The 12,492-nt window shown below is 40.2% G+C and overlaps 1 protein-coding gene across 4 annotated transcripts in view; it reads left to right on the top strand.

The window, feature by feature from the left end:
* The window catches only part of CDK14 (cyclin dependent kinase 14), a 482,473-nt gene that overhangs the window by 97,056 nt on the left and 372,925 nt on the right, over positions 1–12,492 (top strand). Inside the window, exon 1 of one of the 4 annotated variants that reach the window (XM_054020507.1) lies at positions 6,975–7,072. The exons of 1 other annotated variant lie outside the window; for it this stretch is intronic. The gene's annotated coding sequence lies outside the window, so the exon portion shown is untranslated. Of the gene's footprint in view, positions 1–6,974; positions 7,073–7,265; positions 7,339–12,492 lie in introns of those variants that run through there. 2 more of the 4 variants (XM_054020508.1, XM_054020509.1) reach the window with 2 other exon arrangements.

Raw genomic sequence — 12,492 nt, 5'->3', positions numbered from 1 at the left:
CCCTATGGTGAATTATTCAATCCCATTAATGAGACCGATACACCATGGTAGTATCATACAGGTGTATTAACAATCACCAAAGAGCATCCCGGTTTTTGTCACAGCATGATCTTACTTAACCTGCACATTTTTTAAAGATAACTGAATAAGATTGTTACATTATATAGATCTGAAAATTTCTAAGGACTAAAGTCAAACCTTAAAGTACTTTTATGGAGAGCTATAAAAACAGTACCTAGGGTTCTCTGGCACTATAACCTATGAATATAATTTCAAAAAGATTTGTATTGTCTTCTTACAAAACAAAATGCATTGGGCCATGCAGAATTGCTTCACAAACTGTGTAATACATTTTTTAATATTTGTAGTTAGTAGTTTCATAGTTATTTGGTGAAGTGAGTACTACAGTGAGTTGCACTTCACTTTACTTAAAAGTGTCACACAGAGAATTCAGGTGGTATGGTTGTGTTCAAATATTTGTGTAAGTGAAGTAAGTTTTACAGCATGGTGTATTCAGAATAACTTTCCCCACAATCAAATGAACAATATTCTGTTCATCTCTCCATTTGATAACTTCACTGCCTTTCTATGCATGTATCTACATCTCTTTGTCTCCTTTTTATTCTTATAGGTCAGTGTCTTAATTTATGTAATGTTACAATTGGAAACAACCAAGGAAATAAAATTTTTCAGTGGTCCCGAGATTAGGTCAGTCCAGTTGCTGTTCTGGCTATTTGGCGTATTAGGTGTTTGGCTGGACATCTGGTACAGTTTCACATGTCAGTAAACTTTTTAAACTGTTGAGTATATTATTCTTTATTCTGCTTGTAAAATTCCATCTGCAGTAGTCAAAGTAAAACAAGAAATTGGAGACTCTGATTCAATACATTGCCCTGACAATGTATCATTAGAAGCCAGTAGAAAGCAGGCTCTTACCCATATGGATGCAGAGGGACCATAACTGATTCAGATTTCTTTTTATTAGATTGAAGGAGAAAGAAATGGTAAATTTCCAAATCATGGAAGATAGGGTGGGAAGAGTAAAGACCAACTCAGCTCATATGATACAGAAAATGTATTATAAACTGAATCAGAGCTATATATAGTATGAACTCACAGAAGCACCTTACTGCCATTCTTTTCACTGTAATAATAAATTATGGATTTTATAGTTATCTGATTAACCATTAGAGCTGTCACATTATGTAGGCATCCATTTATCATTACAGCATTTTGTAAAATAACTACTTTTGTTTAGCCCAGAAAGCTCAGAAGATGTTATCCCCGCTATGAACTAACTCTGAAGTACACTTGAAAGTAATTCTCAATTTACAGGTAGCATTGTAGAACCTCCTGCTGGTATGATTATCTATCCAAAAGGTAGCATCATTTATGATGATGAGAGCGTAAAGGCTGTTGCACAATATTTTTAATCAATTTCCAAATAGTTTTTGGAAACCTAAACAATTTATTCATATATATATTGAAAATTGATAATAAAGTAGCATTAAATCAGAAAAAGATTCTTAAAACAATTGCGCACAGGGCTCATAAACTGCCAGGAACACCAGTTATGTAGGCTGATAAATTTCAGTTGTGACTGCAAACTTCATTTGCCTGTTAGTCCCACCTTTATTTGGCTTTCCAGTCCCACCTTTCGTCAATGGGCTAAAACAGTCTCTGTTACCACAGACAGCACCAAAATATGTTCTGTGCTAGTAGCCAAACTATGTTCAATCACAACTGAGGAATGGACGGTGAGAGTTAGCCCTCTTGTCAAAACAGCTCCCTTTGGCCTTGGCTACACTTACCAGGTAGTTCGACGGCTGGAAATCGAAGTTCTGGGTTCGACTTATCGCGTCTAGTCTGGACGCGATAAGTCGAACCCGGAAGTGCTTGCCGTCGACTGCGGTACTCCAGCTCGGCGAGAGGAGTACCGCGGAGTCGACGGGGGAGCCTGCCTGCCGCGTGTGGACCAAGGTAAGTTCGAACTAAGGTACTTCGACTTCAGCTACGTTATTCACGTAGCTCAAGTTGCGTACCTTAGTTCGAATTGGGGGGGGTAGTGTAGACCAAGCCTTTGTTAGTGTAAATACAACATAAGAACGGCCATACTGAGTCAAACCAGTGGTCCATCTAGCCCAGTCTCCTGTCTTCTGACAGTGACCAGTGCCAGGTGCTTCAGAGGGAATGTACAGACTGAGGGAATGTACAGACCAAGGTAATTATTGAATGAGCCCCATCCCTAGGTATCCACTCCCAGCTTCTGACTATCAGAGGCTAGGGACACCAAGAACATGGGGTTGCCTCCCTGACCATCTTGGCTACTAGTCTCCATGAATTTATCTAGTTCTTTTTTGAACCCAGTTATATTTTTGGCCTTCACAACTTCCCCTGACAATGAGTTCCACAGGTTGACTGTGTGTTGTGGGAAGAATTACTTCCTTATGTTTGTTTTAAATCTACTGTCTATTAATTTCATTGGGTGACCCCTAGTTCTTGTGTAAATAATACTTCCTTATTTACTTTCTCTACACTGTTCACGATTTTATAGACCTCTATCATATCCCCCCTTAGTCGTCTCTTTTCCAAGCTGAAAAGACCTAGGTTTTTAAATTTCTCCTCGTATGGAAGCAGTTCCATCCCTCTAATCATTTTTGTTGCCCTTCTCTATCTTTTCCAATTCTAATATCATTTTTGAGATGGGGTGACCAGCACTGCATGCGGTATTCAAGGTGTGGGCATACCATGGATTCATATAGGGGTATTATGATATTTTCTGTCTTCTTATCGATCCCTTTCCTAATGGTTCCTAACATTCCGTTAGCTTTTTTTGACTGCCGCTGTATATTGAACAGAAGTTTTCAGAGAACTATCCACAGTGACTTCAAGGTCTTCTTGAGTGACCACTAATTTAAAGCCCATTATTTTGTATGTTTAGTTAGGATTGTTTTCCAACATGCTTTACTTTGCATTTATCAACATTGAATTTCATTCAGCATTTTGTTGCCCAGTTGCCCAGTTTGGTGAAATCCCTCTGTAATTTTTTGCAGTCTGCTTTGGACTTAACTATCTTGAGTAAATTTATATCGTCTGCAAATTTTGCCACCTCACTGTTTACCCCTTTTTCCAGATCATTTATGAATATGTTGAACAGCACTGGTCCCAGTACAGATCCCCGGGGGACACCGTTATTTACCTCTCTTTAGTCTGAAAATGGACCATTCATTCCTACCCTTTGCTTCCTGTCTTTTTAACCAGTTACTGATCCATTAAAGCAGTGCTTCTCAAAGTTGGGCCACCGCTTGTTCAGGGAAAGCCCCTGGCGGGCCGGGCCGGTTTGTTTACCTGCCGCGTCCGCAGTTTTGGCGGATCACGGCTCCCACTGGCCGCGGTTCGCTGCTCCAGGCCAGTGGGGGCTGCAGGAAGCGGCGCAGGCCGAAGGATGTCCTGGCCGCCCTTCCCGCAGCCCCCATTGGCTTGGAGCGGCGAACTGCAGCTAGTGGGAGCCGCGATCAGCCGAACCTGCAGACGCGGCAGGTAAACAAACCGGCCCGGCCCGCCAGGGGCTTTCCCTGAACAAGCGGCGGACCGGCTTTGAGAACCACTGCATTAAAGGACCTGCCCTCTTATCCCATTACTGTTTACTTTGCTTAAGACCCTTTGGTGAGAGACCTTGTCAAAAGCTTTCTGAAACTCCAAATACACTATTATCCACTGGATCACCCTTGTCCATGTATTCGTTATCCCCCTCAAATAATTCTAAGAGATTGGTGAGGCATGATTTTCCTTTTAAAAAATCTGTTGACTCTTCCCCCAGTAAATTGTGTTCATCTATGTGGCTGATTATTCTGTTCTTTATTATAGTTTCAACCAATTTTCCTGGTACTGAAGTTAGGTTTACCAGCCTGTAATTGCCAGGATTGCCTCTGGAGCCTTTAAAAAAAATTGGTATATCATAAGCTATCTCCAGTCATTTGGTACAGAAGTTGATTTGAATGAAAAGATGCATATAGCATTTAGTAGTTCTGCAATTTCATATTTGAGTTCCTTCAGAACTCTTGGGTGATAACCATCTGGTCCTGGTGACTTATTACTGTTAAATAAATAATAAATTAATTTATAACCATTGTTTACACTGAGAAATCATAAAGTTGCCTGAAATAAGTGCTGGATCTGCCACTGGCAGACAATATAATGGCACCATTTCAACAAAATTTGCTTTTCAATTCCTTTCCCCTCCTTTTTCTTTCTGTTTGTGCCAGAGAAATACAATACGTGTAGAAATATGAATAAAAACTATAAAAATCAGTGGTTCTCAAAATTCAGTCCTCTCTTGCTTGTTCCATTTCACTCGTATTTCTTTTTTGATCTCTCATCTTTCTTTTTGTGTATCTCTAATTCTTGTTCTTTTTGCACTCCCTCTGGTTCATTTCTTCTATGCTAGTCCCAGTGGTGTGCTCTTTTTTCCTACTACCATTCTCTCCTTTCATCCCACCCTCTTTACTTCCTCAGACCAACCATTTTCTCCCTGATATTTCTCCTAATCAGTTTACTCTTGGCCTCCTCCATCTCTTTCCCTTCACCAGGCCAGAATTTTTGCAATCTCCTTCTCATTGCTCTCCGCGTCTTTCTCCCTGCCTCCCCTTTGTTTGTGTGGCATCCATCTCTTTTCTGGTCACTGGAACTGTAAATGGGTGATGTAACACAGGGGGTTTCTGAGGCTGTTTTTCAGACAGTTGGGTTGACCAGCTTTTCAGCAGGAGTTTTGTTTCCATGTTCAGTGTGCAAGGTGTAGAAATGCCTGTTTGACCATTGCTGGCCCTCTTTAACTGTCTGGTTTTTCTAGGTATGTATTCTCAGAATGTAGAGGTGTTATTCTGAGCTGTCCTGATCTTCTTCCGCTTGACTATGCTTTTGGGGCACTGAGGTCTCAGATCTTCATTAGAGGTTTTCATTTGTGTTTTTGCCAAGTCTTTTACCAGATATACCTGAAGGTGTGCACTGATAGCGTGGTAGGTGTCCTCTGTCAATGCTCCCCCCACCTTCTTATCTCTGCCCATTTCCTCAGTCAAGAACCCTGTGAAGCAAATTATTCATAGTCTACTGGATCAAAATCTTTAAATCTTAAATAGACTTACAGGACACAGATAAATATAGTGCATTTTTTCCCCCATAAATGTATGATTTCCAACCGCTATACTGACCTAGCATTTTTTTTTACCTACTTCTCTCATAACATAACTACTCTAGTTGCTGGGCTCTCATTTCCTTCGTGTCTAGTCAGGTTGTTTAGGAAAACATTTTCTGTGTCTTCTGCCAGGAGCTGAAGCTTTTCTTTCTTCACATAAAATGGTCCTGAAAGATGATCTGCTGCAAAGAAGACTAAGCTAACAAACTCAAAGGTGAACTGTAACATGGAATTGCTAACTGGGGTTAGGAAGTAGATGATGGAAAGAAAAACTTTTGAAGATCTTACTTCATGCTTTGAGCATCTTATGGAAATGGCATGACATCATTCAAGCTTTCTGCCTGTCATTGCAGGTGCTCGTGCCAGACAAGATTATTTAGCTCATTAATACATCTAGGCCTTTATTTAATAAGCACTTAACCGTATGTTAAGTCTCATTGACTTCAGTGGCATGTGGGCATATGTATGGAGTTCAGACATGTTCTTAAGCCTTTTCTTCAGATTGTGAATAGACTTGAGACTGTGTGCTACGTGCTTTGCTGAATTCAGTGGGACTTCATGGACTGTAAATCAGGGCTGCTTTCAGACTATTAGTTGTCCTACGTATTCTGTTGTTCTGTGTTAAGTTTTGCCCATACTCAGAGTGAAGCATTTGTACATGCATTAAGCCATCTAGGGTGAGCTGCATTTTAGCCTCTTCCTCTGGTTTCCTTCAGTTCCTTCCTTCAGTTTTGGCTTTCACCTATTGCTAATCCCTTTCCTCTGTCAGTCAATCCAGGATGCAGTTTCTTATCTCTGGCAGGGGAGATTTCCTTGAAGTCAGCACCAAGCACAGACCCATTGGCGGCCAGTAGGGGTTGCTATGAGAGCAGTGGATTCAGAGAAATTGGCATCCTATTTGAGATCCCATAGTCGATGTGCCTTGCCCATGCGGACCTCCTTTCCCGTGTACCACGCCCAGGCTCAGTAAGGCTCAGCAGTGAGTTCAGCCTAGATGCTCTGCTGCTTAGTTATTCTGTGATGAAAGTATTTTTATATATTCTTTATTATATGCTAAGGTTGATAATTATGAAGCTGTAATTGTTCATGTTTGGTAGTAACGTACTTTGGAGATGCTTAATTTGATATTTAATTTTTCCATGGTACATGGAAAAGGAGGTCGGCATAGGCAAGGCACATCAGCTATATATAAATACATTAAATTGAGCCATATTACCCCTAACATTCATTTCCAGATGCCCTTACATTATTGTTTTAATATCATTTGTCACTAGGAGGCTTACTGGTTTCCTTCAGTACTGGGGAAATAATTGAATTGGGCATGACTAGTTGCATTCTTTTGATTAAATGTTTTTTCTGTATTCCTATAAAACCATCATTAGCTATTTTGGCTCCAGTTCTACGTTCCGTTGAAACAGCACTACATTGCAAATCAATATCTTTTCAAAAAGACACTGCTGTAAATTGCCTAGACAGCATATGCATGGTTACTTTGGCTGCAATGCTGCTGCAGAGCCTGGGTAGTCTGCCTTCCTGGGAACTCCACAGGCAAGTCCATCCTATTTTTTAAAATACCTTTTCAGAATGAACATTATTGCTGATGAAATTTAGGCAGAGAATTATTCTGCTCTCTGTGTTCACCTGTAACTTTTTATATTACGCTCTACTGGGATTATCCTGCCTTTAGGGATTGCTTTGTTTTCTGCTTTAGATTTCCCCCTTTCTTAGCTGTAGTACAGCCGTACCATTTCAGCTTGTTAGTGCAGAAAGATGTGAATTCAGTTGCTGAATGAGCCGAGACTGACTGCAAACACTAACATTGCTAGAGATATGTTTAAGAGTTGCAGGTGAATCTGACCTGATCCTGACAACAGCAAAACGGTAAGATGGTGTTTGTTTAAAATATAGGATTAATTGAGTGCTGGGATCTCCTTTTAAACCGGAGCCCTAGTTATCACATGCTTCCAACTTGAGCAGGATTCATTCTGTGCATGTCAGTGGTGGGTTTTTTTGAACGCTGAAAGCCTAGACAGATGAATGTGGTGGTTAGCTCAGAATGCCACATGAGGCTTTTCAGCGTACAGCCTCGAGAGACTCCCTAAATATCGCTTTTGGTTTATAAATATCCGTAAAAAGGTAGGGAAAAGGTATGCTTTTTTTTTTTGCTACTGCTTTATTTATCTCCTAAACAGCCTTATTTATTATAGTATAAAGAGGACACTATAGACAATTTTGCTGGTGTATGCTTGGCTGACTGCCCTCTGGGACAAGTGAGTGAAGGACGTGACCAGCCACTTTTTCATTTCTGCAAACAAGTCTCTGTATCTGGATAGATCTGACTGGAATATATGTCTTTAGTAAATTAGAGATTTGCTTAATATAGGAAAATATACCATGTACCATCTTGAAATACGCTGACCTATGTCATATAGAATGTATCTTCTTGATTGGTTAGCCATTTGGTTGTTTTTTGTTTTCATGTTTATAAAGTAATGTAGTCATTGTCAGTGGTCGTTCTTGAATAGCTGAAGTAGAAGTGTATTGGCAGCATTTTAGATCTCAGTAGAATATTTCAGCATGTATGAAAGCTTGGGGCAGCAGCATGCTCATAAAAAAAACCCCAAAACCATTTACTCGGTCATGAGCAGTACAAGACACAAGGATAAGAACATAACCATACCATGGCATAGCAATTTGAAATATTATTGATGATATTAATTGACAGGTAATATTTTGAGTTCTGCATCAAGCCAGAGACTTACTTTTAACTGAAATTTAATTAAACTAAAACATTTTTCTGTTCTATAGTATATTTTAGTCAGTTGGGAAAGCAATGATACAGTAAAGAAATATATTTTTTACACTTAAATAATGTCAAAACCAGAATTTCATCTTAGCGGAAATGCATGTCTAACATTTGCATGTTGTATAAAGTAATGCAGGTAAAAATTAGTTGTAGAAATACAGTAGAGGGTGGCAAAATTAGTACAGTAGTAATTTGATAGTGAAGCATAGTATTAATATCTACTCGCTCTTTAGGTTTGTAGCAGATTATAATTAAGGGATATGTGTGGGTGGGGGTGTTCTTAGTGGGGGGGCAAGATAGGCATGCATCTTAGATTATTTTATAATTTATCTTATATCTTATTTATCTTAATTGTTCAGAGCTATTTTTCTAGGTGTGACTTTTTCTTAAATAAGTATATTCTTTAAGATTCTCTCCTCAATGCACTATATTATTACATGTGAATTAAATGTGAGTGATATAAACTACCTGTTACACACTGTGTTCAGACCCCAATTTACATTCTTATAGGTATCAGAGTCTTCTCTTTGGTCAGTTAGGATAATCTCAGGCATTTCTGTTCAAAGATGTTCTGTTCAAAATCAGCTACAAGCTGATTTTGACTGATATATTTTCCCTGACTTAAACTGTTACTCACCATTCTCAGCATAAGAAATACACCACAAGTTTCCTTTACCCTGTAATAGATCAAATGTTCTGACGATTTGTGTTTGCTTTCAGTTCGCTGAAGGAGTGAAAATCTAGAAACTCTAAAGAAGCGTTTGGATTTTTTTTTTCTTTGGGCAAATGGTAAAGGAGGATATATGTGGTGTAACAATTCACTGAATAAATGGCACTGTTTTTACATCTCCTAAACTTATCTGTCAGACTCAATGTTTAGAGACACAAGGTGGGTGCGGTAATACCTTTTATTGGACCAACTTCTGTTTGAGCGAGAATACAGGTTTTCAAGCGTACTTCACCCACCTTGTCTCTCCAATATCCTGGGACTGACATGGCTACAACAACATTGCGGACTTAGTGTTTTTCAGATTTCCTTAAAAAAAAGCTTTTTCTTTATCTTCTCAGATATGAAAATTAACACCAGCAATTCCGTTCAATGCATGTTACCCATCTGTAAATTTTTCTCCTCTTGGACTCTCAAGCTCTTACTCTGGAGATTAAGAATTAAATCAAGGACATTTTAGACCCTTTTTATATGAAAATCTTGGTGGTAGTTTTCTTTAAACTGTTGGTTAGTTAACATAGATTCCAAATTAACACAGACACAGGAGAAATCTGCAGAAAAGTTTAAAAACATAACTTGGGAAACGTACAAATATGTCTGACAAGCATCGGTTAAGGGAGAGAGACTGCTGAATGCTTCATAAAGATTATCTGCCTGTTCTTCAGAGTGTGGCTCCATTACATAGCTACAACACTATTTGTCACAGTATGAGATAAGCCTATATCTATTAGAGGGTACCTCTTCAGGTTCCCTCGTCACTCTGGCCTTATAATTATAAATTTTAGTTTATTGCTATATGGCCCAAAGGGTGTTAGGCACCTTCCAAACAAGTGAAAAGATGAGGTCTTTCCCCAAGTAGATTAAACTAAGGGGCTTCCTGACATGAGTCACTTTGTCATGCCAAGGCATTCCCTCTCCAGCCCACTTCCCATCACCCCAAATAATCACTTGTAAGCTTCTTGGAAAAGCCAGGACCATCTAGATCAATGGTTTTCAAACTTTTTTTTCTGACAATCCAGTTGAAGAAAATTGTTGATGCCCGCGACCCAATGGAGCTGGGGATGAGAGGTTTGGGGTGCGGGACTGGGCTCAGGGCTGGGGCATGGGGTTGGGGCATGGGCTTACCTCGGGGGCTGCCAGTCAGCAGCGCAGCGGGGGTGCTAAGGCAGGCTTCCTGACTGTCTTGGCACTGAGGATTGCGCTGCGCCCCAGAAGCGACCAGCAGCAGGTCCAGCCCCCCAGGCGGGGGTGTGCAAGCGGCTCTGTGCAGCTCTCGCTCACAGGTACTGCCCCCTCCCCCCCCCGCCAGCTCCCATTGGCCAGTTCCCGGCCAATAGGCGTGCGGAGCCGGTGCTTGGGACGGGGGCAGCGTGCGGTGCCCGTGGCCCTCCTACCTATGAGCCGCACCTGCTGCTGGCCGCTTCTGGGGCGCAGCGCGGTGTCAGAACAGGTAGGAACTAGCCTGCCTTAAGCGGGCAGCACTGCCGACTGAGCTGTTAAGTCCCATCGGCAGTGCTGACCAGAGCTGCCGCAACCCAGTGCCTTACATTCCGTGATCCCATACTGGATCGCCACCCACAGTTTGAAAACCACTGATCTAGATTATCAGAGGATAATGTTAATCTTCTAATTAGCTGAGGTAAGGATGGTAAAGAGAACTGTTTCCATAATACCATTATTTGTGGAAAAAGTGGGGATTTTTTCAGATTCTTCCTTGATTCCTCAGAATCCAGACAGAAAGAACTTGAAAAAGTTAGATCTTTAGATGATTTAAAATCTCCTAGAACACACCAGGAAGCATTCAGAAGACCTGAAAGTCAACAAGGAAAATACTCAGACAAGCATAGTCCCAGTTCACCTTGCTGGGTAAACCCTGATAAACTTGGGATTCTAAAAGTGTTTTTTCTGACAATGTCTCTAAGTTGAGGACTCCCCAGATAAAAGCAAAATCTGCATGAAGCTTCTTTGAAAGTAGACCTACAAGTTGCTTCCCATGAAAGTAAGTGTTCCCTGCCTTTAGAAGACTATTCTTGTTTCCCTGAGACCCCTGTAGAGAAGAGAATGGATAGTACTATAAAAATGCTTTTGATTACTCTGCAGTACAAATATCTGTAACCACTCACAGCCTTATTTGGCTCAGACACTGCTAGAAAGAGTCACACACTTTAGTGGAATCCACTCTTACAGGTATCATCAAGGAAATGATGCTCAGACAGCGAGCCTCCTGCATGGTGTAGCTTGCAGCACATTTTGCCTTTAGTCAACAGGTATGGTCAGTAGCAATCTGTCAAGCAGTCCCTGTGACAACATTATCTTAAGTCAGTTAGCTTTGCAGAATATAAGATGGTAACAATCCCTATCTAAAAATGTAGACTGTCTGGAATGCCTTGGACTGGTAGTCCAAAATAAAAGAAAAAGTCCTTGAGTACTTCTCAGACCATTTGTCAGACCACCTCTCCACTCAGCAAAGTTCTTGCAAGACAAGAAGGGATTGAGGTTGGGTTCCAGGCTATGCCATGCCTATTTTGTGAACTTGGTTTGATTAACAATTGTTCTCCTAAAAATTCCATTGAGTGCAGCTCCTACCATAATGGTTGATATTTCATCCAGATTGAACAATCTCTTACAAGACTTCTGGAAAGGAAAATGAGAGCATTAGATTTATCTAATGAAATCATAGGTACGTACTAAAGTCTGTAATGCTTAGGAGCTGCCCCCAAGGTCTATTACTGGATTTGGGGAAGATTTACCTGATTTTAAATTCTAAAGTCCAATGTATTTTGCTTTCTGAACTAAAATTCCTTTAGGTGAGGGTCTATATTATATTAGAAAGATGATGGAAGTCAGCATCTCTTTTCTTTTAGTGCAATAAGAGGAAGGTTCTCTATTAGAAAGTCAGTCAATTTCATTGATAGATTCCTGAGGGCTGTTTTATTGATTAGTACCCTGCTACTCTTCCCCCCCCCCCGCCCCCGATTCATATCCGAATAGTTTTTCCCCCTTGAAACATCAGCTTAGTCCTTTGTGTATTGTGAAAGGATTCTTTCAAATATATGGTTTCTCCTCCCTTTCTTTACCTTGTGGTAAATATCTAGCTTTTCATTCCCATTTTCTTGTACTGTATATATATTATTGTCTTTGGGACAAGTTTATCATAAATTTTCCAAGTTTCTATCTCCATTCTAGGTTAAGAAGGAAAGACAAAGCACACGTGGATATCACATAGGCTTAAAATATTATATTAGGGAAACTAAAGACATCAGATTATTTCTTTACAGAGATAGCTCAAGCCAGAATATTGATGCCTGCAAAACCATCCTCCGTATTGGAAGGGGAGGAAGTGTATGGCCCAATACTTGGCAGGCAGGAAGCTCTTTCCATACAAGGTAAAAATAATTCTGGAAGTGCAGTAATATTCTCTTGAATGGAGAGAAAAGCTTTTTTCTTTTCAGACTGTTGTCTTCAATCCATGCTTTCTCTTACCAATATAAACAAAATATTTCTGCCTCAGTAGAGGCTCCGAGTTCTAGAGTCAGTGAGATGGAGTACAAGTCTGACCTCAACTTTTTAGGTCTTTTGGTCTTTGATATTAAATTGTGGGATTCCTTTGAAGATCCTATCAGCTCTGCATTAACCTAGGAAAGTTGCAGAAGCAGGATAATTGTTAATTGGCTTTATTCATGGTGGCATGCTCCTCAGAATGTTATGAACCTTGATTATTTTGGTCAGTAGAGTTCAGCTTACTTCTTCTAAGCACAGTAAAACTTA

The sequence above is a fragment of the Malaclemys terrapin genome, chromosome 2 (genome assembly GCF_027887155.1).
Source record: "Malaclemys terrapin pileata isolate rMalTer1 chromosome 2, rMalTer1.hap1, whole genome shotgun sequence".
NCBI classification, from domain to species: Eukaryota; Metazoa; Chordata; order Testudines; family Emydidae; genus Malaclemys; species Malaclemys terrapin.
Note: the sequence above shows the minus strand (reverse complement) of the source record. Positions and strands in the feature narration are given on the sequence as shown.